Source organism: Danio aesculapii, chromosome 9 (assembly GCF_903798145.1).
Source record: "Danio aesculapii chromosome 9, fDanAes4.1, whole genome shotgun sequence".
NCBI classification, from domain to species: domain Eukaryota; kingdom Metazoa; phylum Chordata; class Actinopteri; order Cypriniformes; family Danionidae; genus Danio; species Danio aesculapii.
Genome location: NC_079443.1, coordinates 51,156,507 through 51,162,830, shown reverse-complemented (window position 1 = coordinate 51,162,830; position 6,324 = coordinate 51,156,507).

Here is a 6,324-nt window from a genome sequence, read left to right as displayed (position 1 = left end):
CGTGTGTTGCGGGCCTCTTGGCCAGGTCACCCTTGTAAATGAGATCTTGATCTCAGTGTTTTTTTTTTTTTTTTTTTTATCTGGTTAAATAAAGTAACATATATAAACACAAAAGAAGATACTTTGAAGAATGGTGAAAACCTGTAACCACTGACTTCCACTTGTTTTTCCTACTATTGAAGTCAATAGTTGCAGGTTTTCACCATTCTTCCAAATATCTTCATTTGAGTTCAACAGAAGACAGAAACACTTGAGGAGGAGTAAATAGTGAGTACATTTTCATTTTTGGGTGACGTATTGCTTTAAATCGATTTTACATTATAAATACATTAAAAAGGAATACAAGTTATCTACACTAAAAATAGTGGGTTGTCGTAACACAATTTTGGTTGTGAAATATGATTTATTTATTTATTTAATTTAAATGGACTCTTTTTTTTTTTGCACAAAACTCATTTAGTGTTGATAAAACAGAAAACAAAATGTAAAACAGCACACAATTACATGATTAAAAGTTTAACTAAACATTTAAATAAAAAAATATAGCCTAACATTGATTCTAATATTTTCCCATCTGATATGTCATTCGTTATGAGCTTTGAACCAGCTTAAACTGGTATAAAACTGCTAGTTTTACACGGGTGAAGATGGTCTGGCAGAATCTGCTGGTGGAGCTTGTTTTTAGCATAAAATCAGGCTCATATTATGGGTTGTTTATCCATTATTCGTGTGTAATCTTAGACTCGGAAGTTTTATTTCTGTATATATTAATCCTTGTGTTGTCCTATACGCTCAGACTATGAAAATAGAATATATTTTTAAAAGCCCAAACTCCTTATATGCGATTGACTTTCCTCACTTGAAGGAATATCATACATATCACAAGGTATTTTGCCAAAAAAAAAGACAGGTAAGCAAATTTAAGTTTTTTTTGGGCTAGAGATGGGTTACACATAGCCGGACTAGATTGGGTCTATACTTCACCGAGAAACTGAAACTACGTCTATTACTTGCAGGAACCTCATAAACATTATTGACTTTTCTTACATGATGGAGTATCATACATATATAAGCTTTATTTAGCAAAAAAACAACATGCAACCAAATTTAAGGTTATTCAGGCTAAAATTGGGTTACATGTAGCCGGGCTAGATCTGGTCTATACTTCACCTAGCCGGTGAAATGACGGCTATTGCTTGCTGGGATAATTCTGTATACACTGTTCACTCTTCAAGCCAAGAATGAGCCGCCTTCACTAAACCTCTAAAACAAAGCAGATCAATTTCATTTCAATCCTTAAATCTATTTTGCATTGGTAATGGTTTTTATAAATGACCCAGTATTTAAATGCAATGTGAACTGAATTTTACTGTAGGACAGTTATGCAGTGGGTTTACAGTAAGTTACTGTATCACAAACTCTGTGAATGTCTAGGTTTTCCCTCATCAGTTTGCAGTTTATCAATGTTTAATGAGTAGACAAAACTAATTTTTGACTGAAGTAAAGGGTGTATTTTCTAATGTAAAAAGTATCTTTGTGAGTGTAAAAAGTTTAAGCAAGACAACATTCAGATAAGTTAAAGCAGCAGATTCTTATTGTGTGTGTGTGTGTGTGCTAGTAGTTTTTGTGTTGTAAAGACAGTTTTATAGCTGCACTATTAATAATTTCCTGTAGAATCTACAGTAACTCACTGGCAGAAGTTCACCAGTAACTTACTGTAAATCAATTACAGCAAAAATAGTGTATTTACATGATATATCTGCTGTATATGTATTTTCAGAATGTATTTTATCTTTACTGTAAAGTATACAGCAATTTTCACAACAGAACTGTAAAATAACAGTAAAATACAGTTCATATTGCAAATTAAATACTGTGTAATTTTCAAAAATCATTAACAGTGTGGCAGGATGAAATGGTCCCTATTGGTCCTAAATGTGTACAGCCTTTGTGAAAATACGAAAACAGAACATGATTCAGGGTTTTTTCTGATGTTGGGGTCATTTCTATAAAACTCACCAAAAGTTCAAGATAAAAAAACATTGTTTGTTAAAATGATGGTAATTTTTGAGCTGTAAGTCAACAGGAGAGATGACCGATGACTAGGCCCATACGGAATCTGCACGCGCAGATTTTCCGCCCATCATTATTTCTGTTTATTTACTTGAGTAAATGTGTGTAAATCTATATTTACTCAGTTTTTTAATTAATTACAGTAATATTATTGACTAATATGAAAATGTTCATCTGATTTATGTACAATGCAGTTTGTACAGTAATATTTTCTGTCTTTCAGTAGAGATATTATATGAGGGACTTGCTTTGTTTACTAAATAAAGTGAATCTAATTTGATTTACATTTTACATTTTAAACATTAAATAAAATTTTATATTATTGTTTTATTTCATATATTAAGGTTTTAGTTATGATACTCCCAAAATAATTCTACAGAAATCCGCAGATTTTTACTAAAATTCTGGCCCTACCGATGGCCTTTCAAACATTACTCTGGCCCTGTTAACTCGATTAAAGACCCTCCAGTGGTCAAATCCCAGCGGAATGTGTAGACGTGACCAGTGGGCTGTAACTTCAGCAGTAACCTGAGACCATCATTACCCTGCACAACACAATGGATCAAAGAGAGAGAGAGGGGGGGGGGGGGGGGGACGGAGATAGAGAGAGAGAGAGAGAGAGAGAGAGAGAGAGAGAGAGATGGGGGGGGAGGGAGAGAGAGAGAGAGAGAGAGAGAGAGAGAGAGAGAGAGAATTGAATTTTAAAAGTTTATTTTATTACAAAAAAACAGGGTTACATTTCATTTAACAACTAGCTTTACCATCAGTCCACCAGGTCAAATCACTGCAGCCACAAAAATAAATAAAAGCAGAAATGAATGAATGAATGAATCAATCAATCAATCAATCAATTCATTAATCAATTCAGTTTTACCCTGAGAGTGTAAAAAATAGATCAGTATATAGGTGGCTCAGTGGTGAGTGTAACGGAGATCAGCTAGTAAGTGCTGTGCAGGTAAACCTCACTCTTCTGACCTCTAAAGGTGCTCTAGTAACAGACACTAGAGGCCATGGTCTTTAACCTCCATGTTAGAGCAACCTACTCCCATGCGGAGAGTCGCTGGTTCGATCCCAACTCGGAGCAGGTTGGGTGGTGTAGGACCGGTGGGATTACACTGGTGTCGTGACCCTGATGAGAGTGGGGTTTTAAGGGTTAAGTGTAACGGAGGCCAGCTAGTAAGTGCTGTGCAGGTAAACCTCACTCTTCTGACCTCTAAAAGTGCTCTAGTAACAGACAATAGAGGCCATGGTCTTTAGCCTCCTTGTTTACATTTACATTTAGTCATTTAGCAGACGCTTTTATCCAAAGCGACTTACAAATGAGGACAAGGAAGCAATTCACAAAACTATAAGAGCAGCAGTGAACAAGTGCTATAGACAAGTTTCAGGTGTGTAAAGTCTAAGAAGCAAAGCATTAGTAAAAAAAAATTTTTTATTTATTTATTTTTTTTTTGAGAGAGAGAGAGAGAGGGCACAGTTAGTGGTATAGCCAGAGAGGCAGTTACAGATTAGGAGGAAAAGTGGAGACTAAACAGTTGCGTTTTTAGTCGTTTCTTGAAGACAGCAAGTGACTCTGCTGTTCTGATGTAGTTAGGGAGTTCATTCCACCAACTGGGCAGATTGAATGTGAGAGTTCGGGAAAGTGATTTCTTCCCTCTTTGGGATGGAACAACGAGGCGACGTTCATTCACAGAACGCAAGTTTCTGGAGGGCACATAAATCTGCAGAAGTGAGAGCAGATAAGAAGGAGCAAAGCCAGAGGTCACTTTGTAAGCAAACATCAGAGCTTTGAATTTGATGCGTGCAGCAACTGGCAGCCAGTGCAAACGGGTGAGTAGCGGAGTGACATGTGCTCTTTTGGGTTCATCAAAGACCACTCGTGCTGCTGCGTTCTGAAGCAGCTGAAGAGGTTTGATAGAACTAGCTGGTAGCCCGGCTAGTAGAGAGTTGCAATAGTCCAGTTTGGAGAGAACAAGAGCTTGAACAATGAGTTGAGCTGTATGTTCAGATAGGAAGGGTCAGACCTTTCTGATTTTGTAGAGTGCGAATCTGCAAGATCGAGCAGTTCTAGAAATGTGGTCAGAGAAGTTCAGTTGGTCATCAATCGTAACTCCAAGGCTTTTTACCATTTTGGATGCAGTGATGGTTGCCCCATCCATCTGGATTGAAAAGTTATGGTGAAGAGTCGGGTTGGCAGAAACTTCAAGCATTTCCGTTTTCGTGAGGTTAAGCTGAAGATGATGATCTTTCATCCAGAGTGAAATGTCTGACAGGCAGGCTGAAATGCGAGCTGGAACCGAGGGATCGTCAGGGTGAAAAGAGAGGTATAGCTGGGTGTCATCAGCATAGCAGTGGTAGGAAAAACCATGTTTCTGGATGACTGTTCCTAAAGATGCCGTGTAGATAGAGAAGAGAAGTGGCCCAAGAACAGAGCCCTGAGGTACCCCAGTGTTTAGATGCTGTAGGTTGGACACCTCTCCCCTCCACGACACCCTGAATGACCTGTCCGAGAGGTAAGAACTGAACCATTGAATACCAGTGCCTGCGACGCCCAGTGACTCAAGCGTAGATAGCAGGATCTGGTGGTTTACAGTGTCAAAAGCAGCTGATAAATCCAGCAAGATGAGGACAGATGATTTAGAGTCTGCTTTAGCCAGTCTGAGATCCTCCACGACCGAGAGCAGGGCAGTCTCAGTTGAGTGGCCTTTCTTAAAGCCAGATTGCTTGTTGTCCATGAGGTTGTTTTGAGTAAGAAAGTCTAGGACTTGATTGAACACTACTTTCTCCAAAATCTTGGCCATGAATGGAAGCAGGGATACCAGTCGGTAGTTTTCGAGTAGCGTTTGATCCAGGTTGGGTTTCTTTAGCAGTGGGGTTACCCTAGCCTGCTTAAATGAAGTAGGGAATAGACCAGAGTCAAGAGATGTGTTAATTATGTGAGTCAGTGTTGGTATGACTGCAGGAGAAATGGCTTGCAGGAGATGAGAGGGAATGGGATCAAGCGGACAGGTGGTTGCATGGCTAGATAGCACGAGATTGGACACCTCAGACTCAGAGAGCTGGGAAAAAGAGGTGAGTGTGTGTGGTGTTGGTGGTGTATCTTGCGCGTTTGTTGTAGGTGCAGCAAATTTTTGCAATTTTGGTGCAAAAGAATGTAGCAAAGTCATCAGTAGTGAGTGTGGAGGATGCTGGTAAAGGAGGAGGGTAGAGGAGGGAGGAAAATGTTTTAAAAAGTAAGCGAGGATTGGTGGCACTGTTGACTTTCTGACGGAAGTATGTCTGCTTTGCAGAAGTAACCTCAGTCGAGAAAGAAGACAGAAGAGTTTGGTATGTTATGAGCTGTTCAGGATTTTTAGTTTTTCGCCAAAATCTCTCAGCAGCCCGAAGTTTTGAGCGATGCTCACGTAGAACATCAGAGAGCCAGGGTGCAGGAGGACCGGCCCGGGTTGGTCTGGATGTAAGAGGGCATAGTCTGTCTAGACATGATGTTAGCGTGGAGCAGAGTGGCTCAGGAGTAATGTGGATGTTGAGAGATAGAAGGAAATGATCCGATGTTTGTAGTGGAGTTACTAGTGTTTGATCAGCGAGGCAATGTCGAGTGTAAATAAGGTCTAGTTGATTACCTGATTTGTGAGTAGCAGAAGTAGGTGCTGTTTTGAGGTCGAAAGATGCAAGCAGAGTCTGGAAGTCAGCAGCTTGAGGTCTTTCAATGTGGATGTTGAAGTCACCTAGCACCAACAAGGGAGTGTGATAATCAGAAAAAGATGAGAGAAGAACATCCAGTTCATCTAAGAAGTGACCTAATGTACCCGGTGGGCGGTAGATGACAACCACATTTATTGTTAGAGCCACCGCCTCCCATGCGGAAGGTCGCCGGTTTGATCCCAGCTCAGAGCGGGTTGGGTGGTGTAGGATCGGTGGGGTTACATTAGCACTGTTGCCTCACAGAAAGAAGCTCGCTGGTTTTGTTTAAGGTGTCATCTTGTGGCGGAACACCAACTGTCACTTTCTTTGGTCTGCTCAGGCTAATTACGGCCAATGCACTGAATCCATTGCTCCGAAATGATAAATATTTTAAAATAGGCACTGTTTTTATAAATAAACTGTGTAGTTGCCATCTAAACAACTACATTTTCAAAAAGTACATTATGTCTTCCTTAAAAGTACATTATGTTGTCCAACGGCTGCAATAATTGTCAAACTGTAGAGTGTCCGCTGCTTGTGGCTGTATGTGGGTGGAGTAATACACAA